We start from the raw sequence: 22,158 nt of genomic DNA on the forward strand, positions 1-22,158 counted from the left end.
CCTTGCATTTTCAAATACATTTTAGAACCTACTTTATTTTAGAATCAATTTCTGTGAACAAGCCAGCTGGCATTTTGATTGAAAATCTGTACATCAGTTTGGGGAGAATTGACATCACAACAATACTGAGACTTCCAGCCCATGATCATGATATATCTTTTCATTTAATTAGAACTTCTTTAGTTTCAGCAATGTTTGCCAGTTTTCCACATACAATACGCCTTCCATGTAATATGTTTTATTGAATGAATCTCTAAGTATTTTATATTTTTTGATGTTACTGTAAATAGCAGAGATATAACTGATTTTTATATACTCACCTTATATATATATGTATCTTATATATATTATATGTATTTTATATTCTCACCCTTGCTAAATTGCTTAATACTTCTAGTAGTTTTTTTTTTTTCTAAATTCCTTAGGATTCACAACAAACACAATTACGTTACTTAAGAATAAGAACAGTTTTACTCTATCTTTTCAATCTGTAGGACTTTTATTTATTTTTATGCTTTATTGTCCTGTCTAGGGCCTCTGATAAATTTGAACAAAAGTGATAGAGGTGTATGCCCTTGTCTTGTTCCTCATCTAGGAGAAAATATTCAACCTTTTTACCATTAAGTATGATGTTTGTTGTAGGACGTTTTTGTTTGTTTTTTGTTGTTGTTTTTGGTAGATAAGATATCCTTTATCAGGTTGAGGAAAGTTTCTTTTTTTCCTAGCATGCTAAAATACTTGTCTTGTGATCGTGAATGGGTGCTGACTTTATCAATAGCTTCTCTGCACATACTGGGAATTTCTTATGATTCTCCCAATAGAGCCAATTGCACAGACTAATTTTTTTAAATCAGATTTTAAGTTTTTTAGTGAAGTTTTCAGTTCCCAGAAAAATTGAAAGTCATAGAGATTTCCCATATACCCTTTTCCCCACACAGCATATAGCCCTCACCATTATCAATATTCCCCACCAGATTGGTACATTTGATACAATTGGTGAACCTACACTGACACATCATGATTACTGTAAGTCCATAGTTTACATACAATTCACATGGATTTGGATAAAATGTGATGAAATCTATTATTATGGTATTATACATAGTAATTTCACTGCCCTGAAAATCCTCTGTGATTTGCCTATTTATTCATTCTTCCTCCCCTACCCCACAACCCCTAGAAACCACTGATCTTTTTACAGTCTCCATAATTTTGCCTTTTCCAGAATGTCATATAGTTGAATCACACAGTAAGCAGATTTTTAAGATTGGCTTCTTTTACTTAGTAATATAAATCAAAGTCTCTCCATATCTTTTCATGGCTTGAAAGTCTTTTTTTTTTTTTTTTTTTAGCACTGGATAATTTTTTTTATTATATGGATGTTCCACACTTTATTTATTCATTCACTTAAGAAGGGACATTTTGGTTGCTTCCAAGATTTAGAAATTCTGAATAAAACTGCTATAAACATTTGTATGCAAGTTTTTGTATGACTATAAGTTTATAATTCCTCTAAGTAAATACCAAGGAGTGCATTTCCTGGATCACAAGATTAAAATATGTTTACTTTTGGAAGAAATATCAAACTGTCTTTGAAAGTGCCTGTACCATGTATATATAAATGTGTGTGTGCTTGCTCCATTAAAATATAAAGACTGTCAGATTACAACAGTATCTTTGTGTCATTGAATAGATAGTGGGGGAAAAGCATGTACTTCTAATATATCACAAATGTTTGGTCATGTGTACATAAATTCTAGATTATTTTTCTTTTTAAAATAGTTTTTACAATCTGTTCACTATTTTGATTCATAATATCCTTAAGAATGTTATGAATTTTTATAGGTACAAACTTCAGATGTTATAACCTTGTGTGTAAATTATAACTTTAATATTAGATTTAATTATCTTTTTGGCAAATTTCATTTTTTTTGTTTTGTTTTGTTTTGGTTTTGGTTTTTTGTTTTTTGTTTGTTTGTTTGTTTCATTTCCCTAGTCCAACTTTTCCCAGTCTTTTTCCAAGAAAATTTTTTTTCCAAACATATTGCCGAACTGTTTTCTTAGAATCTGATAGTCTTCATTCTTTTAAGATTTTACTTATTTATTTGAGGGAGAGAGAGAATGCATAAGTAGGGGGAGGGGCAGAGGGAGAAGGAGAGAAAGAATCCCAAACAGACTCCCTGATGAGCACAGAGTGCTAGTGGGATTTGATCTCACAACCCTAAGACTATGACCCTAACTGAAAACAAGAGTCGGACATTCAACCAACTGAGCCACGTAAATGCCCCAGTCTTTATTTTTTAAAGGAATAATGTACTCACTTGCATTTGTTTTGATTAATATATTTGGTTTATGTTTTCTTCTGCTCATTAAATAAGTAATGAGTACCTAGCTTGTATTTCAAATCTCAAAAGAACTAGAAGTAGTCCATATCTTATGATATAAATGACTACAGAATTTGACATAAGAACTGACATAAATTTCATATTATCTCTAGCTGATGTTTGTGAAGGTTTCATGGTTTAAAAAGTGCTTTCATAAATACGGTCATTCTTATTGTTGTTATTTTATCTCCCTTTTACACTGATGAATTTAAGATTTCAAGAAGTCTATTGACTTGTTTAAGTCACACAACCAGATTGTGAAATGGACAATCAAATGTTTGTCTTGCTTAAAAAAAAAAAAAATCAAACCCCAACACTGTCATTCTTTCCACTGTATACCACAATCAAGTAGAGACCATATGGATAGCCCAGAGGGAGAGTTCTTCCTCTATTAATGGCCTTCTACCCATAACACTTGTGGTCATTAGTCAACCCCCATTCTTCCTCCAGTCTCAGCCAGTAAAGGAAGAGTGACTCCATCTGATCACCCAGTTGGGAAAGAGACAAGGTGGTTCAGTCAGTCACTTCCTTTTCTGTCTTTCTGAGCATAGCTGCCACCCAAGAGAACATGTGTTGTTATCGGTTCCTGAGTGCCAGATATTTAGAGTCCAGACTCTAACCATGTGGGTGGATGTCTGCCCAACTCCCACCCTTCCCGTGACTAGATAAATCAGTCTGAGTTGGGGATTCGAACATAATAATACCATCACTTTTATCCATTATCAGATTCGGGTCTCCCAACTCCCTGATTCCTTGGTTCAGGATTTGGGCCAAAAGAAATATGCAGTTTGGGGGGATTCTTTCGAACCTTAAGAGATGATGTGTGAACTAACCTGAATCCTCTCAATTTAGATTTGGTGAGAAAAATGGCTTATAGTATCCTGTAGCTACTATGACACTACTAGCTAGTCTGTAATTACAAATGTTGGCTCTGGGAAGGTTTTCTCCACTGGTTTAAAAGTAGGTCAGCAGAAGCTCACAATGATTGAAATAATTTGAGGGGAGGAAGATTATATTCAAATGATCCTTAAAACGAAGGTAATCCATTAAGTCAGCTGAGCCATTTAAGAAGTTTTGGGGATGAGATATGATGACACCAGTGTATGAATATTTTATAATGTCATCATCTCAAGTTCTGTGTCAGGTCAGAATTTAAAAGCACAGAGCCTTTTGAAAATGAACTAGGCACATGCATGCATCCTGTCGTTCCCAAACCAGAATATGGAAAAGAAAGATGGAAGTGCTCACATTCAACAAATATTTGCCCAGAGTCAGTTATATGTAACAAGCCAAAAGAGGAATGCACAATATGCTAAAGATGGACCCTAAGTACAATGAACTTATTCAATGAAAGAGGAAATATGATGAGCATGTATAATTCTAAAATACGAAGTAATAGTATGTTTTATCTCTAAACTATACAAAGCAGGGATCCCTGGGTAGCTCAGTGGTTTAGCGCCTGCCTTCGGCCCAGGGCATGATCCCAGAGACCCGGGATAGAGTCCCACATTGGGCTCCCTGCATGGAGCCTGCTTCTCTCACTGCCTCTCTCTCTCTCTCTCTCACTCTCTCTCTCTCTCTCTCCCCCTCCCTCTCTCTCTATTTGTGTCTCTCATGAATAAATGAATAAATCTTAAAAAAAAAAAAACTATACAAAGCACTGTAGAGATTTAGAGGCAGGGGCAGGAGCACTACTTCTGTTTTACCCAGAAGAGTGGTTAAGGAGACAGGGAGGAGGTGGCATTGGGGCCAAGCCCTGAAGTCAGAATGTTCAGTATTAATACAAGTATGGAGGAGGTATTTTTCTTAGTTCCCAGTAAGGCAAAACCAGCTGTTACAGAGGCTCTCAGTACATGAAAGGACCACTGATCCTTGTGACTTGTGACATTATGAATCCAAATCAGAATAGCCCCACTTTGTGGATCCTACAGTTCAGAAGGGAAATGACAAATAGATTTCCCAATAGCAAATAGATGGTAGTCATTATTATTAATTTTTTTCCTGTAAAAATAATAATAATATTAACCTAGCAAATGTGCATAAGAATAACTCAGAGGAGAGAGAAGCAAGTAGCAAGACTCTGGCACTTATGTAAGGCTGTGAAGATGCAGGCATGGGACACCTCACTGGTGGTCAGGCTAAACAGGAGACCACGGTGAGATGGTATAGAGTGAACTGAAGAGAAACCACAGCAACGTGAGTGAGCATGAGGGAGAACACAAGGGAGAAGAAGTGAATGATGAGAGAGGAAGGGAAGTCATTCTCTGCATATGTCATCACTGGTTTATCTTCTCTTTCTTCTCAGCTCATAAACTACACAGATTCACTGTGAGCTAAAAAAGAATCGCTAAACATCCTCCCTAAATTAATTAAATATCACACTGGTCCCTAATTTTAAGAGCCCCAAGGGAGCCTAACATCCTAAGAATTTCCCAAGAGAAAGAACTCCAAAGTGTTCCTAGGAAGCCAGTTACCCACCTGCCCAGTGTCCTGCCTCCTCAGCAGAGACTCTGGCCTCATGCCCATTCTTCTTACCTGTTCTAGACTGGAACATGTTTAAACACAATCAGCAAGAGTCAGCGGACATTTGTACCTCCAGCTTTCCCTGGGAGTAATTGTCCTTCACATATTTTTTCACAGGTGCCTCATGTATTGGTTACATTACGATTGGATCTACTTTGGAGTATTGAAGCTTACTGACTCCTGGCACTGTGTTTCTTTATGTAAATTTGTTAGGTACAGTGGTTTACCACTTGATAAAGCTGCCAGTTCATTTGTCACAAAGTAACAAATTGGTTCATTATTTGTTTTCCAAAGAAAGCAAAACAAACTGCAAGGAGCAATCACAGCACATAGATAGCACAGTAACCTAACCACCAAAGATCTCCTTTGTCCCTTTGAATAGAAAAGGGCATCATAGTGAAGGAACCTTCTTCAACTGTGCTGCAAATAAGCAAAGTGATCAAAGCAAGCTTAATATTAATCATCCAGCCCAAGAATCGATTTCCTGTCTGCTCATTCTGGTCACTGAATTTCATTTTTCTAGATTTCCCAATAGCAAATAGATGGTAGTCATTATTATTAATAACAGTGTAATGTAGTTAGGGTAAATATTATTAATTTGAGTTCATAGAGCATAAATCTGAGACCCACAGTGGTTAAGTAACTGGCACAACAACTTACAGATGGGACATTCCCTGATTTATTTAAAAACCAAATCTAAAAGTTTATTTTTAAAATTCTCTATTCTTCTTATTGCATCCATTTGTCGAATCACCTCACTTGTGATTTTCTTCAACATTTGTAAAGATTCTCCACAAGAGAAAGAAAGTTACGCTAGCTGCATTTTCAAGAAAGCACAGAGGAAGCCTAGAAGAAGAATCTAGTTTCTTTCATTATGTTATGACATTGGTGTTGACATTCTGTAGCAGAGTGCACATGTTTGTAAAAGATAGACCAAGAACATGGATGTCTAGAATGGTCTTATTTTGCATACCAGAGGATGGAAACATGTGTTACTTACACTACAGAAACCCTCCCTAAGTCACATGAAGAGCAGAATCATTCTGATAATAGGATTTGTGGTCCCATTATCTCTGAAGGGACTGGAATAAAAGCTGCAATTTAGAAAAAAATGAATAACAAGTTACAATGAGCTGGGCACAATGCCCAGCTTAAAAGTACACCCAGTCCTATCCAAAGAAGACACTTTATACACATGGGCTGGTACTGTCTCTCTTTCTCTCTCTCTTCACTCAAGTGATAAAGGAGAATAATTTGTACTCTTAAAGAACCTCATGGTACCTGTGAACAAACTGTTTTTAAAAGAAGCATTTCTTTATAAAGTAAAATAAGATTCACCTTTGAATGACTTTCTGGATTTTTTTAAACTCCCTCTTCAATAGAGAGAGAGGAGAAATTATGTAAAGGTTAAAGAAGGGGATTTTTTTTTCCTGATTCAGGTCATGACAAATTAATATTTTTATTAGCTAACAAATTAGTATTTTGTTAAGGAAAACTTGTTAAAAATCTTTTTCTCTTTTTCTTCTTCTTCTTCTTCTTCTTCTTCTTCTTCTTCTTCTTCTTCTTCAGTTTTTAATATTTCATAGAAATCCAAGTTGTTCTGTGACATCATGATTTCCTCTCCATAGCAAGCTGTTCTTGTTCAAAGAGTTGACCATTTAATAATCTTAGACTTTAAAAACAAATCCTTTTAATTTTGTAAGCATGATAGGGATTAATGATTGACAGTCCAACTAAAGCTTTGTTTTATCCCCAGGACCCATGAATCAAACAACAGAATGACTTTCTATAGCCATTCTTCCTGCAGCGGCGAGTGAGTGGTGCATTTTGCTCAGGGACAATCTGTCTTGAAGCCTCCAGCCCTCAGCAGTCACACTACCCTCATCAATAGATGTCTGGACTCCAATTGAGTGTGTGGGTGGCAAGCACCAACACCTCATTTTGATGAAAGAGCCCTACAATGCCATTACCAAGGGTGATGTTTTAATAGCAATCAGACATATCACTCTTATCTGAAAAGTTACTAACCTTCCATCAATGGTGTGTCACCTGCCTTGGTAGTACATATGAAACCTCCTTTGTGCTAAAGCCAGTTAGCATCCTTAAAATTGTGACCAAAATGCATGTCTTAACATCTGGCAGCTGCTGACTTTGATCGAGTCTCTTGTCTGTGCTTATCTTGTCACAGGAGCAAATTTTCAAGTTTATATATGGCAGCAGTCCTAATCAATCATGGACCTTGGCTTCTTGGCTTCTCAGTTATATGAAAATCCCCTCACAGAAACCTGGGATGGCAGAAGAGAAGGACATTTAGTAAGTAGAAGGAAAGAAAGAATTCACTTGGAAATACAATTTTTTTTATACAACCATCCAATGCTTGTTACACAGAAGAAAGCATGGAGATTTGTCTCTTTTTGTAGAAGTGCTTACCCAGAATTTGGGGGAAAATCAGAAACACAAAATTAGTTAATGGTGTCTAGACCAAGGTCAAAGCATTAAAAAAAAAAAAACTTTTATTGGTTTCTCAGTGCTAAACTCAAAGAATGAAGCAAAGAAAGGGTATGAATACATATTCTTCTTTTTTTTAAGTTGGAAAATAACACAGAATTTGGAATGGAAGCCAAATAACAATTAAATTATCATCTCTTTGAAGAAGACAAAATTCTTTAAGTGAAATACAGAATACAAACCACACTTGAAAATTATGAAAAGTACATATACCTAAAATATTACCATCAACAAGAATTTACTCAACATTATGTAGTTTTAAGAAATTATCATAGGCCTTTACTAGGAAAAAAATAATGTGAAAAAAAACCCGTAAAATTCAAAATAAAAGCCTGAGACTAAGGTCCAGCTGTGTTCACGATGTAGGCAAGTGATGACCTCATGCCTGAACTGTGATTTCCTCATGTGATTATTGAGAATGATGTTTATCTACTAGAGTTGCTGTGGGAATTAAAAATATCTATCATTTATTTTATTGACTTAATGAATCCTGGTAGGGCACTGTCTCTGTATTATGACATGTTCGTGAATTCAGAATAATATGGTTGATTATAAAGACAAAACTCTCTGTCCTCAAATGACTTAAATTCTAGTGGGAAAGATGGACAATAAACAATATAAAGTAGTACAATAAATGTATGGTAGGCAATGAATAGTATTAAGTGCTAAAATAAAGTAGGTGTTGGGGATAGGAAATGTCTGATATTATGAAATTTTATGTAGGGTAGCCATGGAAGGCTCCATAGAAAATGTGAATTTTGAAGAAAGGCATAAAATTGATGAGACAGCAAGTCAGGCAGATATCTGGATAAAAAACATGGTAAGCCAATGATTTCCTGAAGTGCAGGTAGATCTAGTGTGCTCAAGAAAGTGCAAGAAAGCTGGTGTGGCTAGAAAGAATACAGAAGAGCAAGAGAAGTAGATGAGGTCTGGATATAATGTCAGTTTGGTCATGTGCATGTCAGTCAACCAGAGGATAGACTCCAGGTTTGTTTTTTGTTAGTGAGAAGCCACGTGGGGGTGGGGGAGGGGTGTTAAGTAGGGGATAGTTGGGATCTGGTTTATTTTTGCCACCATCCCTCTAACTGCTGTGTATTTAGGACTCTGAACAGGAACCAAGAGTGGAAGCAGGCCATTGAAACAATCTGAGGTTGGTGACAGACTAGAGTGGTTAGCAGTGAAGAAGGAGAGAGATGGTCAGAATCTGGATATACCTGAAGGTGAGGAAGCTGGATTCAATGACAGGCAGACATGGAGTGTGTGAGAGGGGTACAGAATAACACATGGCTTTTTGGACTGAAAAACTGGAAATATATGTTCACTAATAATTAAAATGAATAAGCCTATAGGATCAACAGGTTTAGGGAGAATGTCATGAGCTCAGTTTTGGACATGTGAAAGGTGTCATGCCTATTTGTTATACAAGTGACATGTTGAACAGGTAAAGACATAAATATGTAGTTCGAAGGAGAGGTGTAGGCTAGAGACTAGAATTTGAGTATCATCTCATCTCATATTGATGCAGTTTAAAGAAAGAGATTTGGATAAGATCATTAGAGACATACCAAGAGATTATGTCAAACAATTGAGTCTATGAGTATCTCACCTGTTGGAGGTCAGGAGAAAAGGGACTTTATCAGAGGAGGCTGGAAGGAGCAATCAGCAGGATTTAAAGAAAAGCAGCAGACCTTGGTGTTCTGAATGCCAATTAAAAAAAATCCAGGAGGAGTTGGGAAGTGTTTTGTTTGTTAATATCACTCATAGGTCAAATAAGATGAAACTAAAAGATGATCACTGGATTTAATGGCCTAGTTTTATGAGATTCTGTTGCAATTTTTTTCTTTTAATATAGCAGATAAAAATAACTCTACCTGTTTATTTAATGTAGTCCTTCTCAAACGTTTCCTCCCATAATCCTTTTGAGAGTACAGTGATCTCTGTAATTCCAAATGCCTGGTTGAGTTGGAGTCGGTTGGACCATGGGTTGATAGCAAACTCTGAATGGGCCAGTCAGTTTCTCTGGGAACTTAGAAATCCCCATGTTTGAGGGACTTGAAATAAGGGGAGATAAAAGTAAACTAGAAATGATGTGGAGAGAGAGGGAAAGGGTTTCAGAAGTGTGAGGGAAACTTAGATCAAATTTAAATGTATTGTTTGAAAGGAAACATCCACAAAGCACCTAAATGTGGATGCCGCACAGATGTTGGCTTAGGTCCTGGAAGCCATAGTGTGGACACAATTCTAGTGAAAACTTACAAGAAGCAAATGGGCAAAGAGGCCTCAGTTATAAGAAAATCTGGAAGTGACATTTTAAGGTTGAGATTACATTTTAAAGCAGCCTTAGGCTTTTGGTGCCCACAGACGAGTATCAGATTACAGGATCCCAGGATGGGGGTCAGAATATGATGGGAGAACTTCACTATCTTGCAAATATTTGAAACCACCTCACTAGAGGGGATGAGGAAAAAGGTGCTGACCTAAATAATTTTGGAGATTAGTCAAGTCTATAAAACCAAGTATAATAAATTCTATATCGTACTGGACTCTAGTCAATGAAGCTGCTTCCCACAGGGATCAATAATTTTGATGCTACAGGTGTACAGTACAATGGAACAGTTATGCAGATAGTTGGTGGATGGTAGGAGTCAGGTTTCTCAGTATGCCAGTGGAGATTTATGGAGAGGAAAGGAAAAGAGGCTGGAATGATCCATATGACAATGGTCAATTATACAACAATAACAGGTAAATTGTTTCTTATTTCTCTCATGTTTCCTTGTGCTTTCCATTTTTCTACCTCTTTCATGGTTTGTTGTAGCTCTTATCATCCCTTTGGACTCTTTAAAATTTATTTCTCCCATTCAGTTGTCCCCCAGTGTTTGGGATTTAATGAACTCTCTTTCTATAATTTTGTTTTCAACATGTAAATGCCATCATTATTTCTACTTTTCTTCCCAAAGTTTTGTTCAGCACTTTATCTTGGTTTTAAATACAATTTTTACAACATTTTGTATGTCATCTTGTGTGTTTTCTATAACCTCTAAAATTAGACGTTAATGGTATATCTTCTTTGGGGACACATCATCTTTTTAGATCTTTCTTTACAAAAAATATTTATTTATTCACGAGAGACACAGAGACATAGGCAGAGGGAGAAGCAGGTTCCCTGCAGGGAGCCTGATGCAAGACTTGATCCCAGAATCCCAGGATCATGACATGAGCCGATGGCAGACACTCAACCACAGAGCCACTCAGGCATCTCTTTTTCATATATATATATATATATATATATATATATATATATATATATATATATATGAGAGAGAGAGTGTGAGAAAGTTGGGGAGGAGCAGAGGGAGAGCAGGAGTCCCAAGCAGGTTCCATGCTCAGTGTGGAGCCTTATGGAGGGCTTGACTTCATGACCCCGAGATCATGACCTGAGCCAAAATCAAGAGTCAGAGGCTCAAACAACTGAGCCACCCAGGTGCCCTTTAACCTGTATTTTAATTGAGTGGCTTATTTTCCTATAGTTGAGTTACAAGTATTCCTAATGTATTTTCAGTACACATCCGTCATCAGATGCATGTTTTGCAAGCATTTTCTCTCAGTCTACAGCTTGTCCCTTCATTCTCTGAACATTGTCTTTGTCATAGCAGAAGTTTTTACTTTTAGTAAAATTTAAATTATCATTTTTTTTCCTTTCATGGATCATTCTGTTAGTGTTGTATGTAAAAATTCATCACCAAATCCAATGTCACTTAGATTTTCTCCTAAAAGTTTTATTGCTTTTTCTAATCCAGTGTTAAATTGTTGACAATGCTTCAGTGTAAATGTCATGGAAATTCAGCACAAGTTTGATCCAACACCCATTGCACTGAGCTAGAAGGCTATAAAAGAGTTTGAGCACTCAGTGCAAGGCAACACATATGGAAAACAGACATCATATGCTTGCAAAAATTACCGAAATACAGAACAGAGTCACCAGAAGCAAAAATTCAACAACGGAAGTGTTTAAGAACCATGTAAACTCTATAAAAGAATCCCAGAAATTCTAAGTGCTCATGAAGTCTCCCTGTATTTTAGGAATGGACACTTGAGCAAATTTAATTTGAATCTCATAAAACAAGGTGACACTGACATGTAGTAGAAGGACAAGTAGAAATTCTCTCTCTTGTAGTTATTGCTACAAAAAAAAAAAAAAAAGGATAGAAAAGAAAAGGACCATTATGAAGGCTTTCCAGAATCTTTTTTTTTATCTTACTAAATTAGAAACCATCATAGAGAAACTGGTCTGGTGAGTGAAGAGAGTAATAAAATCTCAGACCACTAAGATCATGTCTTGTTCTTCATTACATGGCATAGATAGGTACTAAGTAATTGTTTGTTAAATCTCTGCTTATTGAATGCATGAGGGGAAAAAATGGATCCCATAAAGCAGACATTTACTAAAAGAGCAAAAATAAAATGTGTTTTAGATACATCTTACCACAATTCTCCTGGAAAAATATGATTTTCAGTAACAGCGTAATCTTATCTACAATAGAATTGTTAGATCACCATTACCAGCGAACTCTGGCTACTTTAGGAAGATCAAATCATAATGTATCTTTAAATTCAGACTCGTTTGGATCTTTATACCTCTAGGAAATAAGTTTTCCCTAATTTTACTGCAAGAGCTCCCTCCATCAGCACATACCTAGCTAAGCCTTACTGCCACAAATCTATTTATCTGCCAAGCACCTCTCTGGGAGCAAACTTGAGGACCACTTATGGACAGGACATATTCAAACAGGAGATGCCAAGCATTAACAGAGATCAACACACTCTCTCATTTCCCTTCTGGTATGTGTTACTATACAAAGAACAAATACCTTGTTTCCAGAGCATTTTTACACAGCACTCTCACATAAATGATCTCATTTATCCTTATATTTGAAGCAGGAAAAGCAAATGTTTTCCTGTTTTTTAAGATAAGGAAGTATAAGCAAAAAGGCTAATTGTCTTAGCCAAGGTCACACGATTGATAAGTCATAGAACAAAATCCCTAGCCTGTATCTGTTTTTTCACTACATTCCTCTGCCTCAAACAAATATGAAATTGCAAAGGGCTTAGAAGAAGAAATGCTGCTTACCAGGATATCCGGTCTCAATGCCGGTGAAGTCACTTAGCAGCTTCCAAATACTCATCGTCTTTAGGGGTTGCTGTGTACTTTTTTGAAAGGAATCAATAATGATTTAAATCACGGCAAAACAGTTGGTAGGATGCCACTTTAACAAGGAGCATGAAAGGCTCAAGATTACTGAGCAACAGAAAGATATTTAATATTCATAGACACACAGTAAAATACTCTACAGAACAATAATTAATAGCATCATGACAATGTGTCATGTTTTATTAAATAAAAACTATTTTGACTTGCTTTTAATACCCAGATTTATATATATTGATAGGTAAGATGATTCATAATGCCATTTTACTATTAAACTACCAAAGTTTCACTTTAGATTTTAAACTAAACAATTAATTTTGTCCATGTGCACCCTCTCTGAACAGACTGACATGTATTTGTCATTTATTCTAATTATGCATGCAAAATAAGTTGCAGACAGCAATATCGTTGAGCCGTGTGCTTACTGTTTAATATTTATAGGGTTCCAGCGATGATTAGGCAGTACTTACAACAAAATCCCTGCTCCTCCAGGCACATAAATTCTAGTGTTATGATGGACTTTGTAGTCAAGACACCTGTTTCTTTCTTACCAGCAGGTTAGCTCTGTGAATCTGCAAACCTGCTATGCTGCTAAGCCCCAAAGTCATGGACTTGCTCCCCCTGTTATGCAATTAACGTTGCTTTGTGCTAGAGCCATGAACTGCGCTGGTAACTCCAGCCAACCATCTGAACAACACACTCCACTGGTTCCGGAGGCAGGACAAGATGGATGAGAAAGGGCGAGTGAATCAGTATAAACTCAATTTCACTACTGGTAAAGGAACTCAAAGAAGACATGCAACTGACAAATCCTTAGCATGTTTATAAAAACCCACTCATTCTTCAAAAAAAAAAAAAAATTACCCTGCCTTTGTTGATTGCCATGTTCATTCTGAGTATATTGGCACTGAAATTTTTATTTTTATTTTTGGTTGGTACCAAACTCCATCCAGTCTCCATCTTGTTGAAGAACAATTGCTAAGTGTTCTAAGAGAAGCTTGAGAAACACATGTGTGTTCTCTTACCCTGCAAATCTCCTTGAGAACATTCTTGACAAATGAGACAAGATGATTATATAGATGGAGAGAGATGGCCAATCCAGGCACTCATAATGGAGATACTAAGCAAATGGCTGTTTTCAAGTATAGACCAAGGGGATGGATAGAGGGTGGAGAAGGCAGGGGAAGAACCCAAATTTGAAATAGGGTACCAAATAAATCAGAATGAAGTGAGTGACTTTAGAGGACATGGGCAGGCAGGCAATCTGTAGAGTGAAATTAGGAAGGACGATGCAAAAACCTAATTCTCATATTTCTTCAAACAGGTACTTAGGGGCAGTGAGCGGAGTATTTGCCAAGGTCACAAAAATGAGAATTGCAATAGTTCACGTGTTAAAATCTAAAATAGAGATGGAGATAAAAGCAGCTCAGAAGATATTATAAAAGGCACTATTTTGGATCACCTCTTGTAATCTTCACATCTGAGTTCTAAGTTTATTGTTCTATGGAGGGGTGGGAAGGGGTGGCATTTAGTGACAATATCAGCTCGAATGTGGAAAGATTTTTTTTTAGCATTAAATTCACTCTGGTACTTTAAAACTACATTATCTAGTGATGGCTGTGCTTCTACAGCAATTATGATGATTATAGTAATGTGTGTGTGTGAGAGAGAGAGAGAAAGAGAGAGCAAGCATTGCATGGAGGTGGTGTAGAGAGAGAGGAAGAACTCCTTTCCCCTCTCAAAGGAGACAGAATTTTAATATGATTGGGTCAGATTCCAAGAGACAGACATGTGTGCAGGTTTTGATGGGCAGGGTTACTGTGAAATGTGAATCTTCCTTACGTTTCTTCTGTTCTTGTCTGAGAAGGTAAAATGCCTGGGGATTACTTTTTTCCTCCACCCGTTTTCTTCTACCTGGTGTGCTTCTGTTCAGGAAGAAAGGGATTTCCCTCTGTAGCTTGGAGTTTATATAACATGCTCCAGCCTAGCCTATGAAGTCTTACATCAAATGATCAATTAGTGGCCCAGCAAATAATGCATTCAAAAGTTTATTTGCCTTTACCAGCAATCCCTGAAGGAAAGAGAGGTTCTCACTGAATAAAGGCAAAGCCTTCTAATACTGCCTTAAAACCCAACACTGTGCATGAGAGTTCTCTCCAGAAACTTCCCCCAGAGAAATCCATCTTCCTCATATACTTTGAAGCCATAATGGAATAGCTGTAAAGTTAGAATTAAACATCCTCAAAAGAGGTGACCTCTAGTAGCTAGGAAATATCAGCTGTGAAAGTGTGGATTTGGAGGCATTTCGGTGGTAAGCAATTCTGAAAGACCCACCGTGCATGCCTGCCTCGAGAACAACATCGGCTTATGAAGATCTCTCACTTCAGAGGGAGCTCACATGTGGCATATGAGTGGATGGTGGGGGACAAGAATCGGGGGTGGAGATACAGGGACTGGGCCCCATATTACCCTGCAAGAACTGGGGACAAAGGAGAAATCAAGTGGGGAAATGATACAATCTGCATTTCCAAAGAAATAACATGAGTCCATTTATGTTAGGAAAAGTGACAACTAAAGAGATTATTTGCCTTATCTGAGTTGGGTTTTTTGTTTGTTTTGTTTTAAAATCTGGAACCCTAGAGAAGGAATTAGGTGAACATGATGTACTGGGGAGATGGGGGTAGGAGGAACATGCCTCCCCCAAAAAAGGGTTCTGAGACCAGTTGCTTACAACACCACACACTCAATGTTTGTGGTGAAGGCATTTGATGAGAACTTGAGGACCACGACACCTGCACCAAAGTGCTGGGGCTGTGCCCTCGGGCCCAGCACCCCTTCCCCCCATCCTGGGTATAGCCCCCCCCCACTCACAGGACTTGACAGTAGCACCCCTTTGCACCCACTCCCCTGAATCTGCTCTCCCCATGGGCTGGATTTCTGAGGGCCTTCCTACGGGGCTTGGAAACTAGGTTGATGGTTGATCCAGGCTCTCTCTGGGAAACTGACCCGCAACAGATGGATGTCAGAGCCCCATGTGGCCTGTTTTTATTTTCCCATGTGAATTAGATAAGTGCGGGTGGTCTCTCTGCAGATACAGAGAAGAATCAGGCAGGTATACGCAATGAGGCAAAGATGAAAAGACCTGAAATCATCTAAGATGCCCTGATTTTGTCCTGAGGTCTGGCCACTTTCCTCTCAACTTCTGTTCACGTGAGCACAGATACGTTTCTGATGCATTCAAGCAAAAGACATCACATAGGTCAGGGAGGAAAATCATCACAACTTTTGGGTCAGTAGTTAGAAATTATTCTCTGAATCTTTCTAAAGTAACGAGACTCATTTTGGTTGTGGATTGGGAAAATGATGCCATCATTTTAAGATTGAATTTGGCAATCTTTAAGGGTAATTAGGAGATTTTCCTGGAAGTGAGAATTGCTGTGTCAACAAATCAGCATCGAGCCACTAATAAATTCCTTCTGGGACAGATCAAATGTGCTTAATGTTTTCCCTAGGCTTAAGAGATTTTGAGAGAAATTACAGTTTCTGAGGGATCAGCTGCAAATGGTGCACCCTGCATACCAGTTGGGTAGACTTGAATTCTAGAACTCTAACCTCCTATATTCTCCTAAAATCAGCTTTGCCTCAGTCAAAAATGAACACTTTCTTGGAAATGCTTACATTTGATCTTAGCAGACAAAACAAAGCAAATCACTAAACAAGCAAACAAAAAAACCCCACGATTTTAAATTATTCCTTAAACAAATAAATTTCCCACTTATGTCATCTATGTATTATTGAGAATTCTTTCTTTCCCTTTTCTGACCTCACCTCACCCTGTTCAAAATACAGGTTCCTTTTAATTTTGTTTTAGTACCAAGTGTAATGTTTTATGTCATTTGACTTTCTTATATTCAAAACGTCCAGGTACAAGGGGCGGGCGGGAATCACTACAGGACTTCAAATAAATCCTCCATGAGAAGATTTTCCTGTGTCAATGGATGTAGAAAGAGAGCTACCCCTGTTGTTTTGCAAACAATGAATCTTCTCCAGCCTATAAATAATGGAAAGAGAAATCTCAGAAAGGATTTTTCTAATTCGGCTGGCTTCAGGCTACCTACCCAGCATGCCTTCTTGTTTACAACGGCAAGTACAAATGTATGATTTTTTTCCCCCTTTCACTCAAAACATTAGCTTTTTGGCTTATGGAATTAACCTCTGCCATGCATCTATGCTATTTGCTTGTGGTTGCTATTTTAAACATTGAATCTGTTTTGTACTTTTTACCATAAGGCTCTTAGAGCTTTATATAAACTGCCACTCCATGAATTCTCTTCTAATCTCATATAAGGTAAATGTTAAAATCTCACCCAGATTTGCTGATGGACAAACAGAAAGTTATAAGCACTCAACAGAAGGTGAGTATTCTATATGATACATTTTGAACATCAATAACTGTATTGAATGTGTTTCTAGCCTCTGAAATACACCTAATGATACAATCATCTGACCATATACAACTGAGAGAAGCCCCAGTTTCCTGGCTTTGACATCCTCCTTCCCATAGGACCCATTTCCCAAGGAGTCTGCCTCCTGGAGTTGCTTTTCAAATACAAACTGATCAATCCCGAGTCTACAGGGCTTGGGGCCCTACCCTGAACACCCCAGGGCCAGATGCCAGGCAACCCTGGACAGCCCTTGTGCCCCAGAGCCCACTGAAATCATTCAAGCTAGTAAATCCTACACCTGTCTCCTCTTCTTCACCCTCTCCTTCTCAGGAAACCACAGGAAAGGCGTTTTAGCCCAGAGCTCTCCCCCTTCACTGCCTCGTGCCTGACAGAGAAGCTTTCCCGCGTGGCTTCCCCCAACATGGTGTACCTTCTAGAAACTGTAATCAACTACCTTTTCAATGGAAATCATTTCCTCATCTGTTGGATTTACAGTGAATTTAAAACAGCAACTGCCTTGGAGACCAAGAGGGTCCCTCCTTATTTCTACTTACTTATTTCCTTTCTCCATAACAGAATTTTGCTTGAATTATTCCGGTTATGTGAATCACCTATTAACCTGTTACCACATCTCCAGAAGACATGGTACAAAGTACTACAGCAGTCCTGAGATACAGTTGTACCCCAAAGCCAAGAAACAGAATCAAATAACTCTTCCACAACACTATTGGTTCTTAGAAGCTGAGATTTAGTCAAGACTTGAAAATATGCTGATCCTCCTATTTGTAAGGCTAAAACAATTCTGTATGCTTTGCAATTTCTTATCTGTCTTCATTTGTTTGGTTTTTATGTAAATTTTGCTGAAAGAAATCTGATGTAATTACTCTGGGTAGTCTAGAAGGAGGCAAATGTGTAAATGTAGGCAAAATGGAATTTTTTCTGTGTTAATATTTTTGGGAAACTATCTGATTTTTTTGGTGTCCCTATCAATATAGATGTAAATGCAGCTCAATGATTTTGATAGAAATCTAACTCTTCAAAGCCCAAGTGCATTTAAAAATGAGATGACATGGAGCACCTGGGTGGCTCAGTGGTTGAGCATATGCCTTTGGCTCAGGGTGTGGTCCTGGAGTGACAGGATCCAGTCCCACATCAGGCTCCCCTTGGGGAGCCTACTTCTCCCTTTGCCTATGGCTCTGCTTCTCTCTGTGTGTCTCTCATGAATAAATAAATAAAATCTTTAAAAAAAATGAGATGACATGGTTGCTAAATTCCCATCCTGCCCTCTCAGCAACCTTGGGTAATCTTATAAGGAGCAGAAGTCTTATTCAAATTTTCAACCAAATCATAACACTTAGTCTGCAATGGAATGATGAAAGTGTACTCTCTGCTATGGTCCCTGGTCTTCCTGGCCTGCATCATTATCCTTTTGTGCTGTGCTCTCTAGGACATTTGAACTTCCTTTCACTTACACTGAATGTTTACTTATTATGAGAGGAAATCTATAAGAATGCACCATGTAATACATCACTTCTTCTGGGTGTTGAGACCAACTCAACATAATGGTGAGCGTTCATGGTGATTTTTTTAAGATTTTATTTATTTATTCATGAGACACACACACACACACACACAGAGAGAGAGAGAGAGAGAGAGAGAGAGAGACAGGCAGAGGGAGAAGCAGGCTCCATGCAGGGAGCCGGACGTGGGACTCGATCCCAGGTCTCCAGGATCATGCCCTGGGCTGAAGGCAGCGCTAAACTGCTGAGCCACCCAGGCTGCCCTCATGGTGATTTTTTAAAAATTAAATAGTGTGGTTGTGGATCTTCATAAAGTTTTTTTTTTTTTTTACAGATTTTTTTCACTATCCTTTATTGACATTGAAGAAGCTAATACATTGAAAGGCATATCAACAGATGCTTCTTTGGGTTTTTCCACAGCAGCTTTCATACATTCACCCTTAATGTAAACTTCAGCAACTGTATCATAACTGTCATAGACACAGGTGATAGAATGTAAGCTGTAAGCAGCACATCTCAGAAAGAAGATAACTTTATTTAAATTGGTTACTGGGTTCTGACCAAAGGAGATGAAATCTTCATTCTCCATAAAATTCTGAGTTTTAGAAACCAGTAGTCTTAGCATTCAAGAGCAAAACATCTTATCAAGAGTTGAAGAGCTGACTGTTGAATTTTCAGGAATGTTGTAAGCCTGTTGCTTAACAGAAACATATTGATAATTGATAATTGAACAATTGATAACATATTGATAATTGATCTCTGCGTGATTCATCTCTGTGTAAGAATCTATCTCTGTGAGCAGCAGAGTCACGTTGGCAGGTTGACGTCAGCTATGATGAAAGAATTCACACCACAGAAATCAGCAAATGCTACAAGTTGGGGCTTGACTTGCTGTTTTGCTGATGGTCTGGACATAAGGACGTGGAAAAACATCAATAGAGCAGATTAAACTTGAAAGTACTTCGTGTCTGTAGCTGTCACATTATCAATGGCACAAAAAAGAAATTAAGGGGAGATTGTTCCAGGATTCAAAACTATTTTTTGACTCAGAAAAGTAGTCTCTTATATTATTGATGAACTAGTAAAGTTGTTCATATATCTTTGTTGTGTCACGTACACCTCACTTATTAACATAAATGAAAATCTTAACCAATATTTATGTCATCACTACACGAGGTGGTCAGTTGCAACCATAGCTTGGCTATGGAAACAATTTTTTTTTAAAAAAAATCAGTGGAAGCATGCTGAGAAATTCAATTTCCTATATGAAATTAACAAGAGTATTATATTATTTGTAAATTACTTGCTACACATCTTGGTTATCAGTGAAATTTATAATAAACTTACATGTGTGAATAGATCCATATGTACACAAATTCTTTCTTTTCAGAGCTGTTTGCTAAACATTTACCTGCATACCACTGTCTATAGTAACCTGTGACTATAGGTTATAAGGTGAGACTGCTTATAAGGGCCTTTCCATGTGACAGCCTTGTTTTATAGGCTAAGATGTTTAGAATCTCACTTTTTTCTTTTCTAGTCAAAGCCATTCTAGGTGGTAAAATTGTGCGTGAGAATCTTTAGATATTTAATCAAGCTTCTACAACCGTGACATCCCTGGGTAGATATTAGGCCTATGTCAGGATAAATTCAGTGACGGCCCCTCTTCTTTCCACCTTACAATTTGTAGTCACTTAGAATAATTTTCTCAATATGCCTTCAAATTGTGTTTAGTCTCCAATATTTGTTACTTTCATGGAGTTTTTAATTTATATCTTTAATATACAAGAAAATGACTAAAACTATAAAGATACTTTGTTTTCATCAAAATCCCAAATGGGACACATATTTCTCACTTCTTCTGAGATACACCTGGATAATAATTTAAGTACTCAGACGTAGCTACACAAACTTGTGTAATTTCCAGAATATCAACAAGCTTTGCAAAAACATTTCTCACTGCTTAGATGGGTCTTAATGTATTAAGACCTTGCAGTACTGCAGGGGGGAAGAAGATTGGCAGGGAGAGACCAGTAATACCCACCTGCTATGTGTTCCAGGATTTTTACTCAAGAATACAAAACTGAACAATAATGAGGTGGAAGCAGAACTAAAGCAGGTGGCACATGCCTCTAGATAGCTGATTTCCTTGGTCTGCATTCCCTGAGGAGTGCCTGTAACATCCTCCTGGTCCCTAGGTTTCTGCCAGACTTGAGAGAGAAACCAAATTCTTCCCCTGCCCTGCGCTTGCACACTCAGCTTATCTTCTGTACGAAATCTTCAAGACGCACTCACCAGATAACTAGATCGGAAGACATCACATACAGGTAGTACCAGAGGTCACTGCATTCAGTGTCTCTCATCCTCTCCTGCTGTTCTCTGTCTTCAGTGTTGTGAAATCCCAGCTTTTATAGGTTGAGGAGTGTGTGCTATGGTTGGTTCATCCTTAAGTCCAAGCAGATTTCCTGGCTTTTTTTTTTTTTCCAATATAGACAATTCCCTGAGTTTGCAATGAGAATGGCCTCTTTTCAGGTGAATCGATTATGTTGACATTTGGTATTTAAAGAGAAAAAAGGTGTACAGAGAAAATACACAATATGGTGAAAGAAAAGCTACAAAATACAGCAATTGCTGAAGTGATCTTCATTTTCATGCAAGGACAGCATCATTGCTTTCAAGGGTTTGTGTAGTGAGGATGTAGACATCAGTGTGTCCTATGCTACTCAGAATCCCCTCCAACACACACACATAGACACACACACAAATCCTGTTTTTACAATAATTTCACAGAGAAATTTAAAATGGAAATTTCTCATCCAAAGGAAATAATGCTTTAAAAAATTCATTTTTATTTCTCCAAGCATATATTAGGCACAGATCACTAATATAAAATAAATACATAGGAGGGGGCAATTACCCAAGAATGTTCATTTTAAAACTTTAGAAAGAAATTTTTCGTTCTAAATTCATTATTTAAAAAAATATTGCATCCTCTATTACATGACTCCCAACATAGTAATTCCTGGTAGATATTGCTACTGAGAACCCCAGAGTCCCAGACACTAGGAGCCTCTCAGTTCCTTTCCAATTGGAAGACCCTGGGATTTAGTGAATATCTGTATCACCTTCTTCCTTAGCCTAGAGTGTATCAGGGTTCCATTTTGTGAAAGGAATCAGTATTTTATCAAATCTGAATAATTCAGATTACTAGGCGTGGAGTTCCCATCTGTCTTAGTTTCTGAACATTCAATATTCACTTTAATAAACCCAAGATCGGGGATCCCTGGGTGGCGCAGCGGTTTGGCGCCTGCCTTTGGCCCGGGGCGCGATCCTGGAGACCCGGGATTGAATCCCACGTCGGGCATCCCGGTGCATGGAGCCTGCTTCTCCCTCTGCCTGTGTCTCTGCTTCTCTCTCTCTCACTGTGTGCCTATCATAAATAAATAAAATTAAAAAAAAATTTAAAAAAAAATAAATAAATAAACCCAAGATCGAGGAATAGTGTGTGACATGTTTTGGTTGGCTTGCAGGGCAGAGCACAGTCTGCTCACAAGGATGGACCATGCCTCAAT

The 22,158-nt window shown here is 37.8% G+C and overlaps 1 long non-coding RNA gene across 1 annotated transcript in view; it reads right to left on the reverse strand.

Moving 5' to 3' along the window:
- Nucleotides 1–1,881: 1,881 nt before the first annotated feature.
- Nucleotides 1,882–22,158, reverse strand: part of LOC112932962 (uncharacterized) — a 107,595-nt gene continuing 87,318 nt past the window's right edge. The window contains exon 4 of the long non-coding RNA XR_003237592.2: nt 1,882–7,192. This is a non-coding gene — a long non-coding RNA (uncharacterized lncRNA). The remainder of the gene's footprint in view (nt 7,193–22,158) is intronic.

The sequence above is a fragment of the Vulpes vulpes genome, chromosome 1 (assembly GCF_048418805.1).
Source record: "Vulpes vulpes isolate BD-2025 chromosome 1, VulVul3, whole genome shotgun sequence".
Lineage (NCBI taxonomy): Eukaryota > Metazoa > Chordata > Mammalia > Carnivora > Canidae > Vulpes > Vulpes vulpes.